Source organism: Misgurnus anguillicaudatus, chromosome 18 (genome assembly GCF_027580225.2).
Source record: "Misgurnus anguillicaudatus chromosome 18, ASM2758022v2, whole genome shotgun sequence".
Taxonomy (NCBI): domain Eukaryota; kingdom Metazoa; phylum Chordata; class Actinopteri; order Cypriniformes; family Cobitidae; genus Misgurnus; species Misgurnus anguillicaudatus.
Window position 1 is genome coordinate 4,750,001 of NC_073354.2, and position 20,512 is coordinate 4,770,512.

The window sequence follows — 20,512 nt, forward strand, 5'->3', positions numbered from 1 at the left end:
TTTCTTGTTTCTGTCTTTTATTATTTTGAAACAAGTTGCAAACTATTAGCAGCACTAAACGTCATAGAGAAGCAAATTATTTTCAGGGTTGGGTCAAAGCCAAAATAACAAACAAAACTCAACCTACCTTTTTTTTAAAAATAACTTATTACCCTATAAACAAAAGAGAAACGTTTAAACAAAAAATACAAATACTAACCTTACTCCCTTACTAACCAAAAACAGGAGAAAACGTAAGGTTTACAATAAAGAAAAAATGGCACCCAAACCCCTACCGCTTCTGTGCTGAAATGTGGTGACAAATTACTGCAGGTTATTTATAAAAACAATAATCCAAAAACACTCCGACACATTGAGTGTTTAAAGGGGGGGAAAAAAACGTTTACAAGACAATAAGACATAAAAGGGAAAAACAAACCAGGGAAAAACTAAATAACCATATTTATAAATGTCACTTCACAAAGATCAATTCTTTTTAACAACAGTTTCAACAGTGCAACGAACAAACAACATTCCCCATATTCTCTATCTCTCTCTCTCTGATGTTCAACGTCTCTTCCTCTTTTTTAAAAGATGCGCAATTCCAGTTTGACCAACCACAGGGCACGCACGGACACGTTCAATTAGGGAGGTGCAACCTGTGGGAGAGAGAGAGAGCGAGAGAGATAGAGAGAGAGAGAGAGCGAGAGAGAGAGCAAGCGAGAGAGAGAACGAGAGAGAGAGACCATACACAATACGTCTCAACGTAACACCCCCACCCATAAAAGTCAAAATCCCAGTTTGACAAACAACACCACCACATCAACACTTTTTACTACACCCTAGAAAGAGCATCAGCGATAACATTTTCTGTACCCTTTTTGTGGCGTATGTCAATATTAAAACCCTGAACCACCAAAGACCAACGCATTAGCCTTTGATTCGAGTTGGCCATACGCAAGAGGAAAACTAAGGGGTTGTGATCGGTGTAAACAACTAAAGGTAGCGAACTACCACCGACATAAACCTCAAAGTGCTGAAGTGCGAGAAGTAAGGCTAAGGCCTCTTTTTCAATAGTGCTATAACGTTGTTGGGTTTTAGAAAATTTTTTTGAATAATAACACACAGGGTGATCCATTCTAGCTTCACTTTCCTGTAACAAAACTGCACCTGCTCCCAACCCACTGGCATCCACCTCAAGTTTGAACGGTCGTGAAAAGTCAGGGGCAGAGAGAACTGGAGCACTACACAGGAGGTCTTTTGCAGCATTAAAAGCGGCATCACATTCATGACTCCAAATAAAAGTTCTGGACCCACTCAACAAATCTGTCAGAGGGGAAACAACAGAGGAGAAATTTTTACAGAACCCTCTGTAATAACCCACCATACCCAGAAAACGCCGCAACTCTCTTTTAGACTTCGGCACAGGGAAGTTTACAATCGCCTCAACTTTAGCATTAACAGGACGCACCTGTCCATGTCCAACCTGTTTTCCCAGGTAAGTGACCACAGCTTTTCCAAACTCACACTTTTTTAAGTTGACAGTTAATGATGCATTTTCAAAACGAGCAAACACTTCACGTAGTGTTTTTAGATGATCACTCCATGTATGGGAATAAACAACCCTATCTCACGGCGAATTCGTAATAATTCAAACGATTTAACCAAGTGGCTAAATCGTATGAAATCATACGAGCTGGCTCGTACGAAATCGTACGATTAGTTCATCGCATTTAACACAGCCCTGTGTTGCAGGGATTTCGTGCTAATTAATACGAATAGATTAAATCGTACTATACCATACGATTTTGTTCATCGCATTCAAGAAGCGTGACCCGTAGCCAGGAAAAAAACTCTGGGTGTGCATCTGAAACTCTGCGTGTGTCACAGGCAGGCAAGATAACTAGAAACGCTGGGGAATTCAGGTGCTGTAAATCCGGTGGACAGGACTCATCTCGTTATAGATCAAGATAATTTATAAAGATCTTTAAACGAAGGATTGGAATATCAGATAGTTGACATGGTAAGCAAGTTAGTTAATCTTTTTAATTAAAAAAAAGGAAAAACGAAATAAAACTAATAGCATACATTATTGTTGTTGCGGTGTGTCACGTGACAATCATGACCCGTCGCCATGGACACAAGGGGTCAGATAAAATATTTTTTACTTACGCGTGAAAGGCTTGATTTTAAATATATATATATTTTCTAAGTACACAACAACAGCCCTAGTTTAGTAAAAAAAAATATTGAAACTATAAATAAATATTCTGCATCCATTTTAGGTGTGCTACTGTGGGTGGCTCCCGCACACCCGTGGCTACGCCCCTGCCGTGACCCAAATCTCGTTCGCACATCATCGCGATATTTATCATCTGTTTACAAACGTCGCCACATCTCGGTGAGTATACCATAAAGTGTCTGTTTGTTCGATATTAAATTCATTATATGTTCTTTTTTAATCCAGATCGGCTTCTAAATGTTCTCTGAGTTGTATTGGTCATCTATATTACATTATTTCTAAAAGCTAGTCACGTTATGTTAGTCACCATTATCATAACGTGACAGATCCTCGATCATTTTATTATATTCATATTTTTGGAATTAACAGTTAACTACCAATGTACTTCTACTGTGGTATTTTGTGTATTTGTGTGTATTTTGTTGTATTTAGTACACAAATCGTACCATGTTTTTACCGCAGTTAGTCTACTTCTACTGTGGTATTTTGTAGTACAGTAACAGCGAACCTTATGCTTTTACCACAGGTGTTTAGCCCTTTCATACATAGTTAAAAACAGTAACACCAACAACATGCTTTTAATACATTTGATGTACAATTCAGAAATGTTTAGACATTCAGATCTTTCTTTTTTGGTCGGTTTTGTTCTGTTGCCGTTTTATTTGTTTATTTATCTTGTTGTATGGTCTTGTGGTGGTGGGCGGATCTTGGGGTTTGTTGTGGATAGTTATACACATACAGTGTTTAGCAAATAAAGAATTAAAAAAATATCCAAAAATTGTAATTCACAATTTTTTTTGTCTTGCGGTTTCTTCACATACATCTCATACTCCTCCATCTACACGCTCCGCAACATTTACCAACGGCTCTTTTAAGAGCCATCACTTGCAAAAGCTCTCCTACTCACTCACTCTCCAACTCACTCTCCTACTAACTCACTCACTCTCCTACTAACTCACTCACTCTCCTACTAACTCACTCACTCTCAAACTCACTCACTCTTCTATAGGGCTGTGTAGGGTGGTCGTCTGTGGTTCTCATGCGTGTTTCATCGGTGGGGCCGGTTCCGTGGTTGGAGGTGGATCGCCATCAGCGGCATTTATTACACAGAGAAGCTAGGCAAAATTGCATAGATTGTCGGAGTCGGTTTTCCTCGATTTTAAACCCGGTTTTGCCTAGCTTCTCTGTGAACTACGAGTCTGTGTAGTAAATGCCGCTCCATCTGAAAGCAGCTGATGCCGATTTGCTTCTGGTCGCGGAGCCGGCTTTGCTGATGGGGCGCGCATGAGAATCGCAGACGATTGTTTTGCACAGCCCTACTCTCCTACGCACACACACACACACACACACACACACACACACACACACACACACACACACACACACTCTCTCTCTCTCTCACTCTCCCCCTCTCTCTGTTTGTCCCTCTTTCAATTTGTTTTGCCTATTTCTCTTTGCATTCTTTCTTTTCTTCAATATGGCATCTTCAGGTTTCGACCAGTTATGTCAGGAAGCTGCAACTATTTCAAAGCATCTTGAAATGAAAGCTGACAATGCTGAACTTGAAGCAGCTACCAGAGAGGCTGAAGAAATTCTACAAATGTTCAATCCTCCACTGGTAAAGTTCATTTTATTTCAGTTTTCTTCTTCATTTGGTTAATTTTTTATTTACACTTAAGCTGCTTTAATAAATGCATATTTTTATCTGTTCATAGATTTCCAAGTCCTTACTTTCAATCACTTTTAGCATTTTATTTTAACATGTTTATTTCCAATTTTTTTCAGCTGAAAAAGAAGACCAAACGAGCGATTTCCTGGACTCAACAGACACATTGAACTTTGCACTGCATTTCAAAGGTAATATTGGTTATATAAAATATCCGTATATCCACATAAATGGACTCAGGTCCGTAATAGTGCCAATATACATAATATAGTTTTATAAAATTGATTGTTGTCTGTTGTTACATCTGTAGCCAGCTCCTCAGCCGCAACAGCGAGAACCAGAGTTGAGATCAATGTACTGCTGAGAAAAGTGCAAGATCTGTTTAACCAAAATTATAGTAAGCGTATGTTCAAACACTTTTTAAGTCTTGATAACCTAATATACCTTGATGTATCCATGGCGTTATTATCAAATCAATAACTTATTTGTGTCCATCAACCATACGATTATGACACATTACCAAAATTACTATTTACAGCCGATACACTGGCTATTAACAGGATGGGAGAGTCACAATTGTCCGACTGTGTTACAATGTGTAACATGTACATGCTTGTGTTTGCCCGTGTCTTTCAGAGGATGCTGGAGGTACTGGAAGGCTCCCCTACCAATCCCTGGTAAATCAAGGCATGACAGTTAAAGTTGCAGGACTGCCCAACAGCCTCAAAAAGCCATCCTATTATGGAAGGAACCAGTTGGAGGCCATTTTGCAAGCTGCTGAGGAGATTTCATTTGAAATCAGTAAGTGAGATTAACAGTGGTTTTGATTCTCCAGCTGAGTTTCAGCAGATCATTTGGCTCTATGCAAAGTGGGAAAAATAAGTTAACTAAACAATAATACGGGCCTACATGTGAGTCTTTGTATAGTGCAGCACTGGGTGGGTTAAGTTTTGACCCATAATGAGTAAATATTGAAAAGAACAAATGCTGGATTGTTGTTATGCAACCATGGGGTATAATAACCCAGCAGTTGGGTTAAAACAACCCAGCATTGGGTCAATATTAACCCAGTAGTGTGTTCTGTCCAATATTTACCCAACATTTTTGAACCCAGCCATTTTTAGAGTGTGGGCCACTGTATTTCTCCATGTCTCCTCACCCCAACCAGTCGAGGCAAATGGCTCCCCATTCTAATCCATGGTTCTGCTCGAGGTTGCTACATATTAAAAGGAAGTTGCCATTGCACTCTCAGAAAAAAAGGTATAAAAGTTGTACCTTTTTGTCACTGGTACACTACCTTTTAAAAAGGTCCTAAAATGAACCATTTAAGTTGAGATATGTACCTATTAGGTACCAGCATGTAGCTTGGCGGTACCAATGTATACCTTTTAGGTACAAAAGTGTACTTTTTGAAAAGGTACTGCCCCGATGTCAACTTTTGTATCTTCATGTACCTTTTTTCTAAGAGTTTGTAGCCTAATAATATAAAGAGTACAGTATCAGACCTACTCTGTTTGAAAAGTGCTGTGTGAGGTAACTTTGTTATGAAATGTAAATGTAATTCAATTGAAACAGATTCAGGTTATAGATTCTGTATGTGTCTATGACAGTTTGTAAGGGATGTAACACTATTTCTTAGTTGCAGTTTCCTCATTACAGTGGACACATGTTCTAAAAAGGCACCTCTCCAGAATATCCTATAGCTGTTTAGTTGAATTTGACTAGTGATTGTGATGGCCCTTGGCAACAGTTGAATTTTATCTATAAAATTATATTTCTTCATTAATACTGCTGTGTGATGCAGAAAGACCAGTTATTAGTTATGTTTCTAAGTGTTTCTTTTTTTCCCTATACATTAATTAGATGTAGCACAATGCAACTCTACTGACAAAGCAGAAGGAATGTCAGAGGCGATGGACGCAGAAGGTACGCTCAGTTGTTTTTATTTTATCTTTAAATAAATATATAACTTAAACTTAAAAAGCATAGTTTACTGTTATTTACATCTTGCAAAATGGTCTATATGGTTGGTATTCTGATAATTTTACACTTTGAATTGGCTGTTGATATTTAGATGCAAACAATGAATGGTACTGTATCTGTATTTAACCTACAATTTACTAATTAACTATTGACAGTATAAATGTTGACACATTGCATTATGAATTTGTTATATAGATTCAAATGTTGTATTAAGAAAGTTGTTATTATGTTTTATGTTCTTTAGGTACAGAGCTGGAAGAAAATTCCTCAGAAACAGCCACTACTGTAGCTATCGTGATGACTGCAGATTAAGGTATCTTTTCAAATTGTGGTGATTTTTATGTCCCATTGTGAATAATAAGCTCTTCCTTATAGTAGACCAGGCCAAGTAGACCTGGTTTGGAGGCAGCAACATGTATAAAAACAGGTAGTTTCAACAGATTACAATACTTTAACAAGAACAGATATTGGAACAGAACCATAGACCAAAACATTTAATAAGGGAAACAATCCACTACACAGTGACACATCGTGACACATCAGCCTCCAAATTTTTCATTTAGGATCTAACAGCATTAAACTAGATTCACTTTGTAAGTCTTTCAAGGGGCAGTTTCCAGGCAAAACATGCAGAATACATAAACAGAGTTCTGTACATACATTTGGGACCTAATGTATAAAAACATCTTAAAGGGTGTTGTCCAGGACATTGTCTTAAATTACAAATATATAATAGAAGGATAGAAGGTGAGGACACCAACAATTGCTTTTAAAATGATGATGTTCCCGTGTACAAGCCTATGAATGGCTAGAACAGGCCAACCTACGACTGTATGAGTTATGGCATTATAGTTAGTTATGCTAAAGTGGTGGTGAGATTTTTTAAATTGATGATTCTTCTGAATCATGTTTGATTTACATACATTTCTGAAATGGAAAACCCAGAGTTTCCTTGTTTCCGCTTTCTGAAATGTGCCCCAGGAATTATTCTTTGTTGACCTGCTTGTATCTTATGATTGAGCGTCAGCAATACCCACATTTTAATTTGGCAATAGTTACAAATGAATAAACTGCCTTTGAAATGTTACTTAAAATATGCTCATGAGTATTAATTTCAACTAACTGGCTTGACTTAAATATATTTGTTTTGATAGATGGAGGCAATTTGTGCTGTTTCTGCCGCGTCCTTTCGATTACAGGAAGAAGAATGCTTCAAAGAAGTGGCGTTTATGGTCACAGTGCACAGGGTGCCAATCATGGTCACACACTGCATGTGGTTTTAAAAAAACATGTGCCTTAAATGCCAGTGTCAAGACACCATGCAAACAGCCTGTAGCGCTGCATCAGTGATAGGAAACATGCTAGTTACACAAGATGTTTTATGTTTTAACTTTGAGCTGTTTTTACTTTGTTCATGACCCAATTCCTGCAAACACACACATTTTTTTTATGTATTAGGTGCAAATTAATCTTTTTCATGCTAATTTCTTGTAATGATTACACTTATAATAAAACAGATTTTTCATTCACTCTAATTTTTATTTATTGTTGTCATTTGTTGCCACCATAAGTGTGGTCCCTTTACCTGGGACATGTGGGGACCAATTAATATCTATTGTACTGAATTTAGGCCACAGGTTGTAAATGATAAGTAGCCTATTGTTTCATCTTTTATCAATGGTTCGGTATGGTTGGGTGTTGGCAAGGACCTCACCATACTTTTCAATACAGTGAGTCAAAGTTCGATTTCATGTTATGATTAAATACTTTACATAACTTTCACTTCTTTCTCGCAGTCTTGCTGTCACTGAGGGGTATTTGGCAAATTGGATATCGAAAAGTTGGTTTATGTCAGAGCAGTAGTGATACTTGTGGATACTTTGATGTACAACTGAACAGTACAATTTAAACAACTTTAAATATAATAATAATAATAATACATTTAATTTATAATGCACTTTATATTTAGAAAAATCTCAAAGTGCTACAGGATAATAATAAATAAGAGACAATAAAACAAGAAGGACAATGGTTGCTATAAACGATGATGGGGATGATAATGTTATGTGTATCTGCTTTATCAAAGTGATTTTCCTCCATCATACAGATAAAGTTGAAGCAAATCTCTATTACCACATATAATGTTATGAATGAACCATCATGACAGAAATATATATTTATATATGAATTGAAAGTAATACAAAAAAATTGAGACCAGAAACACATCATGAGTTAAAAAACTGGCTATGCTCAATTGTAAGGAATTTTTTGGAATGATTAAGTAATTTCACATTTTGTGTTAAAATTAGAGTGACAACACAAGTAACAAAATGTGGTGTTCCAATAATAAAACTGATTGTGTTGTTTTTACACATTTTTTAAAGTGTATTTATTACTCTATGCTGTAGCATTCATTAACACAGTTTTAAATAATATATACTGTATACTACACTTTACTATAGTATGGGTATTTACTATAAATTACTTTAGTACTTTTATGTGGGCAGAATTTTTATGACTGGACACACCTGATCCACATACATTCATGGTATAGTTTGCATACTGCTCAGGCCTGTCTTTCTGCTTAGAAAGAAGGAACATGAAACAATACATAGGCTTCCTATACTGTACACATAGCTGAAGCATTCAGTTTCTCAAAGTGACAGGTTTGGAAGGAGGGAAATGGTACTCTAATGGATAAACTAAATAGGCCTGTTTACAATTTTTAGTTGAGCTCAAAAGAAAAAATTTAAACAAAAATAAATAGGCTACAAAAGATGCAAGAGAGCATACATTATGTACATTATGTAGCAAACATTGTGTATAATGTTTGCTAATCTGGGTTTTGACAACCAATAGGCCTAATAATCATCTACTAGCCTACAATCGGAGACGACTACCCATCAGACTATGGTCTTATTTATTAATGGTATGTTTTTAATTATCATAGCAGCATTAACATAAATAGATAAGCCTATGCATATAAGCCCAAACAGAAATGCACAGTTTGTGTGTGTGGCCAACATCAGGTATTCATCAAGGTGTGGGGTCTGTTTACACAGCCAGAAACAAACAAACAAACAAACAGCTTTATTTTATCTAACCCTAACCTTATTGAGCCTTCAAAGTGCTCTCTGACACTACACCTGAGATGGCTTGTGTACTTGAAATGAGAACATGAAAAGTTTATTGTAGAGCTAAGCCAAATACATCGTTAGAAAGGTCTTGACCTGCAGAATAACATATGTCAGTATAAAGAATCCACATGGCACATGCTTTGAAATACGGACCTTTAAAGCATCACCTTTGTGCATTTTTGAAGGCTTATAATTAGGCAACAAAAGGGGCTATAGACATGGGACAAACTGTTAATGAGAGCTCTTGACCTCAGTTATAATGTCAATATAGTCAACAACTTGTCACTCTATCAAATATGGTTAAAATTTATTTAAACCTATTTAACAATTAAATATTTAAAATCTGATTGTATAAGTGTGTTAACAATCCCCCTAAACACCTTACTGTACTCTCAACTCACTATTTACAACCTCCAATTATAAGAAAAACACAAATGTTTTAAAAAACTACAATTCCCTACATGTGTGCAATGCAGCTTGATACAAATCAGCACTAAAATTGTAGTTTTTCTGGTGTGCAAAGTAGGGCTGTAAAAACATATATCTACTGAATATATAAACACCTAGTTCAGACAAACTATTAATTATGCTGCATCTAGATGATCTACGTTAAGAAAATGTAAAAAAGTTGTTTTTTAAAGATATTTAAGCAGAAACAGTGTTTTTTGCTAGATGGGATACAGCTACGCCATTTAGGGTTAAGTTTGGGATAGAATTCGGATGTAAACAGCAGATCTGTCTAGATGTGATACAACTTGTCTTAAATCGCGTGAAATGTTTGGTTTAGGGTTAGGTTTTGGGGATAGGATTAGGATAATAACAGCGCTCATCCGCGAGATTTTGCTGTTGCTGTATCCCCTCTAGCCACAACGCCGGAAACAGCAGAACACGCAAACCCCGCCTTCAACACAATGCACTTCTGTAACCTTCTGCTACCAAAAAACTAATTTTTCAAAATCGAATTAGAAATTGTTCAAAATGATTATATTGTTGAGTAATCAAGTTTTTGTTTTCTGTAGGAAATGTGAAATGTCATTTAAAAAGAAAACACGTCATGCAAGCTACGTGGTTTCAGTAATGGCACCCTTATAGCAACCACCATAGCAACGAACTAACTATATAATACTAAATATAATGGGAAGAAAAAAGTATTAATCCACATCAACTTAGTTCGGGAGAATGTCAAGCCAATATAATGGTTATGTAAGAACATACTGTATGTGACAGTCTGTTTTGTGGATTATGACTGTAAAATCATTGTGTAAGTCATTTATTAAGTTAATCACTATTCATTCATCTCTAAAGTGTGCTGTGACAATAGCTGAAATCATGGCTATAACTCATTGTGGAAAACATTTTATTTTTTACAAACTTTTACAGTATTTGTTTCAAAGGATTCAAGATTCAATACTTTGTCATTTCAACTTAGCTCACAAAAACAAAACACCTTACACACATTGACCACATTTGTACATTACTGTAAGTAAGTAACATCACAATGGTAAACACACAATTTTGTCCTCACACAGACTAGTGTGAATATGTGTGCTTAAAAACAGTACCTACGTTTAATAATAAATCAGATCTAGTAAAGCATCATGTTTGAACAAGTAAGGCGAACATTATATTACACCACCATAAAGGTTTCTATGATATGCTGCAACATATACTATACATTTTACATCATTCTTTTTACCGAATACAATATCAGACTAGAAATTTAAAAAAAATCTGTAGTGCTAGTTATCCACATTGTCATCATTATCACTCTTATCATTGTATACCAGTGTCTGTATGCTTGGCATGGGGAGGGCCTGACACAAGTGGGGGTTGTCTGCAGGAACAAAGTCTGATACATGTGGGTGAAACATCACAATGGCTTGATGTAGTTTTCTTTCCAGCTGTTGGAAGCGTTGAATGAGAGCAGCTTTTGCATGAGTCTTCATATGTAAGGCATCAATCCCTTTAGACTCCTCGAAACATCATCTTCTTCAATCTAGAACACAAAAGAAAACAAAATGCTATGTTATGTTACCAGGTGGTTTCTAATATGATTTGCAGGTAGTTAGTTTGTCAGATGGTTACTAGAGTGACTGCTGTGTGGTTACTAGGGTAAAGTAATTATACTTACAGTGTTATCAAAGCAGAAGTAGACATGCCAAGAGGGATCACATGATTCCTGAAAATCAATTGTCGCAGGTAAGAAGCTCATCTGCTGTAACTATTGAATGCTGTCTCAGTCTATTGTTGGAGCTGGCTACCTGCTTGGAGAGTCTAATGGCAATGCCCTGCCCATCTGAAGCAAAGCTAGGAAACAAGCATGCAGAAAAATGAATGTATTAGTTTGTATTATAGTCCTTTTTAAGTTCAAACCTAATGTCATATTGTATCTACTTATCCACTTATAGCACTATACCTGGATATATTCTTCTCTGGTGGAGGACGACTGCTCTCTCCCTTGATTCAGTTCTAGCCTTGCAGTTGGACTCTGAGCTCACGGTCCACATCTTTAAGGGTAGACTGGAAGTTTGAATCAGACTCTTGCCATCTTCTCCCAATACGGTAATTTTTCTCAATGTTCAGCAGAGTCCTCAATTCTAATATCTACACATTACAAAAAGTACAGCACAAAAGTTCAGTAGCTAGCAAGCAGAAAGCATTACCGTGGTACACCTGACCAAACATATGTTACAAGTAAGGCCTTGGTGGTAATAGATTACTAATTACACCACATGAAGATTTGCAATAATGCTGCAATATTTTAATTTATAACCACTGGTGACAGTTTCCTTCAAAACTATGCCATTTCTATAATCACACGTTGAAGCACATCAGCAAGGCACTTAAAGGAAAACACCACTGTTTTTCAATATTTTACTACAGGGCTATTCAGATCTTACCCTGGAGGGCCAGAGCATTGCATAGTTAAGCTCCAACCCTGATCAAACACACCTGAGCAGGCTAATCAAGGTCTTCATGATCACTAGAAAATCACAGGTGGTTAATGGTACATAAACTCTGTAGTGCTCCAGCCCTCCAGGGTAAGATTTGAATAGCCCTGTTTTACTATGTTCTTACCTCAACTTATACAAATTAATACATACCTCTTTTTTCAATGCGTGCACTTTTAATCGCTTTGTGAATGTATTAGCGTTTAGCCTAGCCCCATTCATTCATATGGCTCCAAACAGGGATGAATTTAGAAGCCACCAAACACTTCCAGGTATTTAGACGAGCAAGTATAGTGGCACAAAATAAAACTTTTGTTTGGAGCCATAGAAATGAATGGGGCTAGGCTAAATGCCAACACATTCACGAAGTGCTTAACAAAGACTAAAAGTGCATGCATTGAATAAAGATAGGTATGTATTAATTCATCTAAGTTGAGCTAAGAACATAGTAAAATATTGAAAAACTGTGGTGTTTTCCTTTAAAGACGTCTGTAATTACCAAAGTCTTACATAAAAACATTAAACTCTTACTTGAACTTTTAGAACTGAATCAGTCTGATGATGTAGTCCCTTTTCCATCTACAGACAGTGTCTGAAGAAAAGACCACATTACTACCACTCTAATAAAGTAATTCATTTCATGTTACTTCTGTTTCTTTGTTAATAGTATTCATGACATTCTTACAGTATTTAAGACTTTAACTTCAGTTCCTTACTTATTGGTTTCTGTTGGGCTAGCTTTTTTCCATCTCTCCATGTCTCCTTCAGAAATCAACACTATACAACAACAACAATAACAGAAAACAAGACACACATCAATCCTAAATACTCTTGTGCAAAATGCACTTATAAATGGAATGTAACATTCTCCCATCTACAACTAATTGTTACCTGCTTCTTATGTGCATTGTTTACCTGGTGCCTCTCTGATGACATGAGATATCTTCTTGAGCAATATTTTCTCTGCTTTGTCTACTCTTTGCAGGAGCTGCACCTCTGAAAAGACAGTTTAATCTACTTATAGTATGCTTGCCATTTTGTGTGTGATCGACTTCACTCCAGAAAATATAAAAATGTATAAACAGTGAACCACCAGCACAGAATTTTCAAAGGTTATACAGCAGTAGACACACCTAGGTCAGTTGATTTCCTCCGTCCATAATGCAAAAGGGCATCAGTCAGTAGGTCAAGGCGATGAGATGGAGTCATCTCCTTTGTGACTCTGGCAAATCTTTGGAGGAAAGACCACAGCCTTTCCATTCCTTCCCCGTCTGTGAGCCCAAACCCATCAAGCCATCTGGTACTGTACTTGATCTATGATTGAAGCAAAGTGGTAAAATATCACATACTGTACACTGACACGAAGCATGATCCTACTGCTTATAGTGATCTTATGTTATTTTATCTTTTAATTTGTAAAAATAGCAAAGCTGTTCTTTTTATTACTTTATATTATTGTAATTATTATACAAATTAGGTAATCTGCATAAAAAGAAACAAAGGAAACCAATTTGGTTATAACAATCCTCTGCTTCTAGTGATTAGTTTGACCCAGACAGATTTGAGATAAACGGTTTCCACTGGATTGTCTTACACATTGCATCTCTGAAACAAGTTTAGACAAATGTCAGGTTGGAAAAATTAGATTAAAGATTATTTTTAGGCATTTCTGGCTAATTTCAGCTTTGCAGTGCATAGACAAGAAAATGTGAGACCAAACAGGGAGTGAATGATGTGTGTTACATGTCCTGATATCCCTATAAAGTCAATGAATTACCTGGCAGGGCCATTTGTGTCCATAAACATGAAATGCTGGTAAGTCTAAGGAGATGTTGTGTGGTATGCCCTCCCCTGATTTCTGATTGAACACAGTATGACATAATTTTGAGTTAAAGGTCTTTTCTCAAAACAATAATTCAGTTTTACACAGAAAAAAGGGTACTTACCTGCAAATGTGAGGCCACAACACAGGCAATGTCTAAGACTACTCGCAGGTGTATTTTCTTGTCCTCACATCTTTGTAGTAGTGCATCAGTGACATACAGGGGATAGGCTAATCTATTTCAACACAAAAATGTGAATGATAAAACACTTTATACTGAAGAAAAGTGAAAAATAATTATACAATCTCCAGCATCACATTCAATACCTAAATACTCAATAAGGGCACTCAGAATAATTCTAAACATTTTTCATGTTTTCTTATATAAGTGAATATTATAAAATTGCTGAAAAGTTTCACAATTATATTTGGTGACTAAAAAATTTAATAAAATATGGCTTATGTTAGGGTCATGCTATTTTAGGCATTTTATGAATAGCTAGAATCAAACAGGGGAATTATCATTCATATATATAAACACAAACTTTGGTAGATTTACCATGTTAATAACTGTGGAAATGCATCATCACAGTCTGTGAAAAAAGACCATTATAATACAAAGAGCTTTTCAATTGGTAAATGCATGTGTACAAATAAATACCTCTTACAACAGCCTCATAAAGTCTCTGCATGACTGGTACTGAGTGATGCCTCTGAACGTTGACGTTTTTAACAAAAACTTTTGTGGAGCGATGCTGGCCTCTCTGTGTGGTAATAAAGAGCATTGGAGAGAAGTCCAGTAATTCCATCTTACGAAGCTGAGAAGAGAGAACAAAATGTTTTAAACAAGAGTACACAGTCAAATGATAACCTATGCTCTTATCCACCTATACTTAAATAAATATTTGTTTTTTTTGTTTACTGAACTGAATTGTAGTTGTAATAATTATAATAAATAAAAAATATATATATTTTATAAATGAAACTTACAAGCAAGTCCACACAGTTCATAATTTTGTTAGAATTGGCATGTTTTTTTTATTTGGCTGCCCACTGATCATCAAATTTTACTTTTGGGGCTTTCAAGTTTTTCTTTTGTATAATCTTTACTTCACAGTATTTGCAGGTTTTGGAGGCACCGCCAATTTCTTTGTAGCGCTACACTGGCGTGTTCTGGATCCAAGTGCCTTGTGTGTGTCAGTGTGTGAGTGAGTGAGTTGGAGAGTGAGTGAGTGAGTGAGTGGGAGATATTTTTTAAATTCTTTATTTACTAAACATTGTATGTGTATAACTATTTACAACAAACCCTAAGATCCGCCCACTATCATAAGACTATATAATAAGATAAATAAATAAATAAAACGGCAATATAATAAAACTGACCAAAAAAAGAAAGATCTGAATGTCTAAACATTTCTGAATTGTACATCAAAAGTATTAAAAGCATGGTGCTGTTGTTACTGTTTTTTACTATGTATGAAAGGGCTGAACTACTGTGCATAAGCTTTGCTGTTACTGTACTACAAAATACCACATTATAAGTAGACTAACTGCGGTAAAAACATGGTACGATTTGTGTACTACTACTAAATACACACAAATACACAAAATACCACAGTAGAAGTACATTGGTAGTTAACTGTTAATTCCAAAAATATGAATATAATAAAATGATCGAGGATCTGTCACGTTATGATAACTGTGACTAACATAACGTGACTAGCTTTTAGAAATAATGTAATATAGATGACCAATACAACTCAGAGAACATTTAGAAGCCGATCTGGATTAAAAAAGAACATATAATGAATTTAATATCGAACAAACAGACACTTTATGGTATACTCACCGAGATGTGGCGACGTTTGTAAACAGATGATAAATATCGCGATGATGTGCGAACGAGATTTGGGTCACGGCAGGGGCGTAGCCACGAGTGTGCCGGAGCCACCCACAGTAGCACACCTAAAATGGATGCAGAATATTTATTTATAGTTTCAATATTTTTTTTTACTAAACTAGGGCTGTTGTTGTTTACTTAGAATATATATATATTTTTAAAATCAAGCCTTTCACGCGTAAGTTAAAAATATTTTATCTGACCAGTTGTGTCCATGGCGACGGGTCATGATTGTCACGTGACACACCGCAACAACAATAATGTATGCTATTAGTTTTATTCCGTTTTTCCTTTTTTTTTTTAAATTAAAAATATTAACTAACTTGCTTACCATCTAAACTATCTGATATTGCAATCCTTTGTTTAAAGATCTTTATAAATTACCTTGATCTATAACGAGATGAGTCCTGTCCACCGGATTTACAGCACCTGAATTCCCCAGCGTTTCTGGTCATCTTGCCTGCCTGTGACACGCAGATTTTCAGGTGCACACCCAGAGGTTTTTTCTGGCTACGGGTCACGCTTCTTGAATGCGATGAACAAAATCGTATGGTATAGTACGATTTAATCTATTCGTATTAATTAGCACGAAATCCCTGCAACACATGGCTGTGTTAAATGCGATGAACTAATCGTACGATTTCGTACGAGCCAGCTCGTATGATTTCATACGATTTAGCCACTTGGTTAAATCGTTTGAATTATTACGAATTCGCCGTGAGATAGGGTTGTAACAATCCGTTTGTGAACGAGCCCCCAAATTTATGTTACGTCCCAAGGTCTAGGGTCGAGGTAAATAACATAAATAATTTCGTTACAACTTTTCTTGTTTCTGTCTTTTATTATTTTGAAACCAGTTGCAAACTATTAATAGCAGCACTAAACATCAGTGAGAAGCAAGTTATTTTCAGGGTTGGGTCAAAGCCAAAATAACAAACAAAACTCAACCTACCTTTTTTTTAAAAATAACTTATTACCCTATAAACAAAAGAGAAACGTTTAAACAAAAAATACAAATACTAACCTTACTCCCTTACTAACCAAAAACAGGAGAAAACGTAAGGTTTACAATAAAGAAAAAATGGCACCCAAACCCCTACCGCTTCTGTGCTGAAATGTGGTGACAAATTACTGCAGGTTATTTATAAAAACAATAATCCAAAAACACTCCGACACATTGAGTGTTTAAAGGGGGGGAAAAAAACGTTTACAAGACAATAAGACATAAAAGGGAAAAACAAACCAGGGAAAAACTAAATAACCATATTTATAAATGTCACTTCACAAAGATCAATTCTTTTTAACAACAGTTTCAACAGTGCAACGAACAAACAACATTCCCCATATTCTCTATCTCTCTCTCTCTGATGTTCAACGTCTCTTCCTCTTTTTTAAAAGATGCGCAATTCCAGTTTGACCAACCACAGGGCACGCACGGACACGTTCAATTAGGGAGGTGCAACCTGTGGGAGAGAGAGAGAGCGAGAGAGATAGAGAGAGAGAGAGAGCGAGAGAGAGAGCAAGCGAGAGAGAGAACGAGAGAGAGAGACCATACACAATACGTCTCAACGTAACACAGACATATTTGACTTCTACCTGAAAAATCTTCTGCCTTGGACACTTCCAGAAAGATATATCGAACAACCGTTGACATTGTTCCTCTGTACATTACACAGCCTCGTCTGCAGACAGAGCAGTTTCTGAACAGCTTTGAGTTTGTCCTCATGAACAATGAATTTTCTCATTTTATAAAAAAAACAGCAAATAAAAAGTTACTGACTTATGATTCACATACTTATTACTGACTAAAACCCCTGACTTTACAGGGTTACTACTAATTTAAAAAGTGTGAATTTTCTGCAAATCACCTTTATTAGAAATGTTACTCTTTCCACAGGAGACCTGAATGAAGTGGAGGTGTTGCATCCAACATGCTGTGGGATTCGATTTACCCGAGAGTCGATGACATCAGGGCCCGTATGTATAAAGCTGCTCAGAGAAAAATTTTAGTTTTAACTGTGTCAAAATTCTAAGAATGACGTCATTTTACTCTTATTCCTAGACTTAAGGATAAGTTTGATTTATAAAGCCTACTAAGTGTTAAGACTAGGTCTCAGCTCCTAATTTATTTAAGAGAGCTGGAGAGGTCTCTTAACCTATTTAAGAGTAACAAGGGGGCAGCAGAGAGGTGGAGGATCATGCACTTTACAACTAATAATGTGTTAGAATTACTTTAATTCAAATGTATTTCTAGCACTTTTGAAAAAATTATTGTTGCAGAAAATGTACAATAAATCCATAAACAGTAGACAGGAATTAATGAAATTGAAATATAAAAAGTATTGGTGTTTTTATACAATGTATATTATATTACACAATATAATATACAGTATAAGATGTATATTAGTAAAAAAAAACATATTCAAGTGCTTGCACAATACCAATAATTTTTATGGGATTATCAAGACAGCAATGGTAAAATAAATTTGAATAATATACAGTGTAAAAAGTTAAAGTTGGATCAAATTATTGATAATGTCTAAAATGTAATGTTTTTTCAACTTAAATTTTCTCAGTTTAAGTGAAATAATTAAAGTTAAAAATGTTTAAATATTAGGTGTTACCAATTAAACATAAGTTTTTTAAGTAGAGCCGCTTTTACATTTTACAGTTTATGATGTGTAAATAAAATACCATAAAATGTAAATAAAATCTACAATAAAAAATGTGAAGTATCTAAAAGATTGCAGTGACACCATTACATGTAAAGTGATATTAATAGAGTATACAACCCTGACCCAAAACATAATGTTAGCAATGTTAGCAGTGAGCAAGCCAAAGGTGAAAGTGACAAAGATGGCAAAAATTTTAATTGTGTTCAAGTGGAGAAATCCAACTTAACTTGATCATCTTGTTCAGGCTTGATCATCAAAGTATTTTTATCTAAGTGTTTGCAAACTTTAGTCCTTTCTTTATAAACAACTTTTGAGTGAAATTAAAATAATGTGATTATTAATCTTAATTTTTTAAATAACATTATGTTTGTCTATTTCATTAACATGTTAGAAACTTAATCAAAATGGTGCAAAATGGTTATTTGTAATATTGTTACACATTTTTTGAAGCAAATTAAAATTAAAATATTTAAATACTTATATAATTGTAATGTCTTCATGATTCATGAATTTATGGTGTCACATGCTGCTGTGACTGTATAACATTGCCTGCATTCTATTGGCTGATTCAGAGGTTAAGGGCGGCCATTTTAGGTTGAAATCATTGTAGTCCTCAGTTTTCAGTACTTAAGTCAGCACTTAAGAATGAGTCTTACACTTTACTGAAAGTTGCTTTCAGCTTCTTTTTCAACGTCTCCTACTCTCAGACTGCTCCTACTCCTTACTAAGAATTTTTTGACATTCAAGTCATAGCTTAAGACTATTCTTAAGAGCATTTCTGAGATGTTTTATACATACGGGCCCAGATATTTAACATTTACACAACTACACTATAAAGAGTTGTGCTACTGGCTACAATTTTATCATTTTAAAAACAGACATGCCTCATAATCTGAGTGGGTTTGAAATGCAGCATTGTTTTTGACAAACTCCTCAAACACCACAAAGACTAAAATATTAAAACTTATATAAACTTATATAAATAAACTAGACTTCACACAAACATACGTCACATGAATTACCAACACTATAAACCTAAAATACACAGATCACAACAAACACCAACAAAAACATGCATTTACAAACTGCTCACTTACCACCTCTGAAGCGATGAAAAATCAACTGGATTTAGTACTGCATCCCTCAAAAGATCCAGACAACAACAGTTGTGATGTGTGTCGGTAGATGATGAACAACTAATAGAGCTGACAGCATTGAAGGGAAACCAAACCCTAAAACTCTTAAAACACTAAAACAAAAACTCGCCCGACATTTACAGCATACAAACAAACAATACAGCGAAAACAACACAATACAGAAAAACAAAGACAAATCTTTAAATAACACAATACAGAAAAACAGTGACAAACCTTTAAACAATACAATACAGAAAAACAGTGACAAACCTTTAAACAATACAATACAGAAAAACAGTCACAAACCTTTAAACAAAACAATACAGGAAAAACAGTGACAAACCTTTAAACAACACAATACAGGAAAAACAGTGACATACCTTTAAACAATACAATACAGAAAAACAGTCACAAACCTTTAAACAACACAATACAGGAAAAACAGTGACAAACCTTTAAACAATACAATACAGAAAAACAGTGACATACCTTTAAACAACACAATACAGAAAAACAGTGACAAACCTTTAAACAACACAATACAGGAAAAACAGTGACAAACCTTTAAACAATACAATACAGAAAAACAGTGACATACCTTTAAACAATACAATACAGAAAAACAGTCACAAACCTTTAAACAACACAATACAGGAAAAACAGTGACAAACCTTTAAACAATACAATACAGAAAAACAGTGACATACCTTTAAACAACACAATACAGAAAAACAGTGACAAACCTTTAAACAATACAATACAGGAAAAACAGTGACATACCTTTAAACAACACAATACAGGAAAAACAGTGACATACCTTTAAACAACACAATACAGGAAAAACAGTGACAAACCTTTAAACAACACAATACAGGAAAAACAGTGACAAACCTTTAAACAATACAATACAGAAAAACAGTGACATACCTTTAAACAACACAATACAGAAAAACAGTGACAAACCTTTAAACAACACAATACAGAAAAACAGTGACAAACCTTTAAACAATACAATACAGAA

General features: G+C 35.4%; 1 long non-coding RNA gene across 1 annotated transcript in view; it reads right to left on the reverse strand.

Moving 5' to 3' along the window:
- The window catches only part of LOC141350317 (uncharacterized), a 20,684-nt gene extending 945 nt beyond the window's left edge, over positions 1 to 19,739 (reverse strand). The window contains exons 1-2 of the long non-coding RNA XR_012358402.1: positions 19,453 to 19,739; positions 17,277 to 17,669 (exon numbers count right to left, since the gene is read on the reverse strand). This is a non-coding gene — a long non-coding RNA (uncharacterized lncRNA). The remainder of the gene's footprint in view (positions 1 to 17,276; positions 17,670 to 19,452) is intronic.
- Between the last annotated feature and the right edge of the window lie 773 nt (positions 19,740 to 20,512).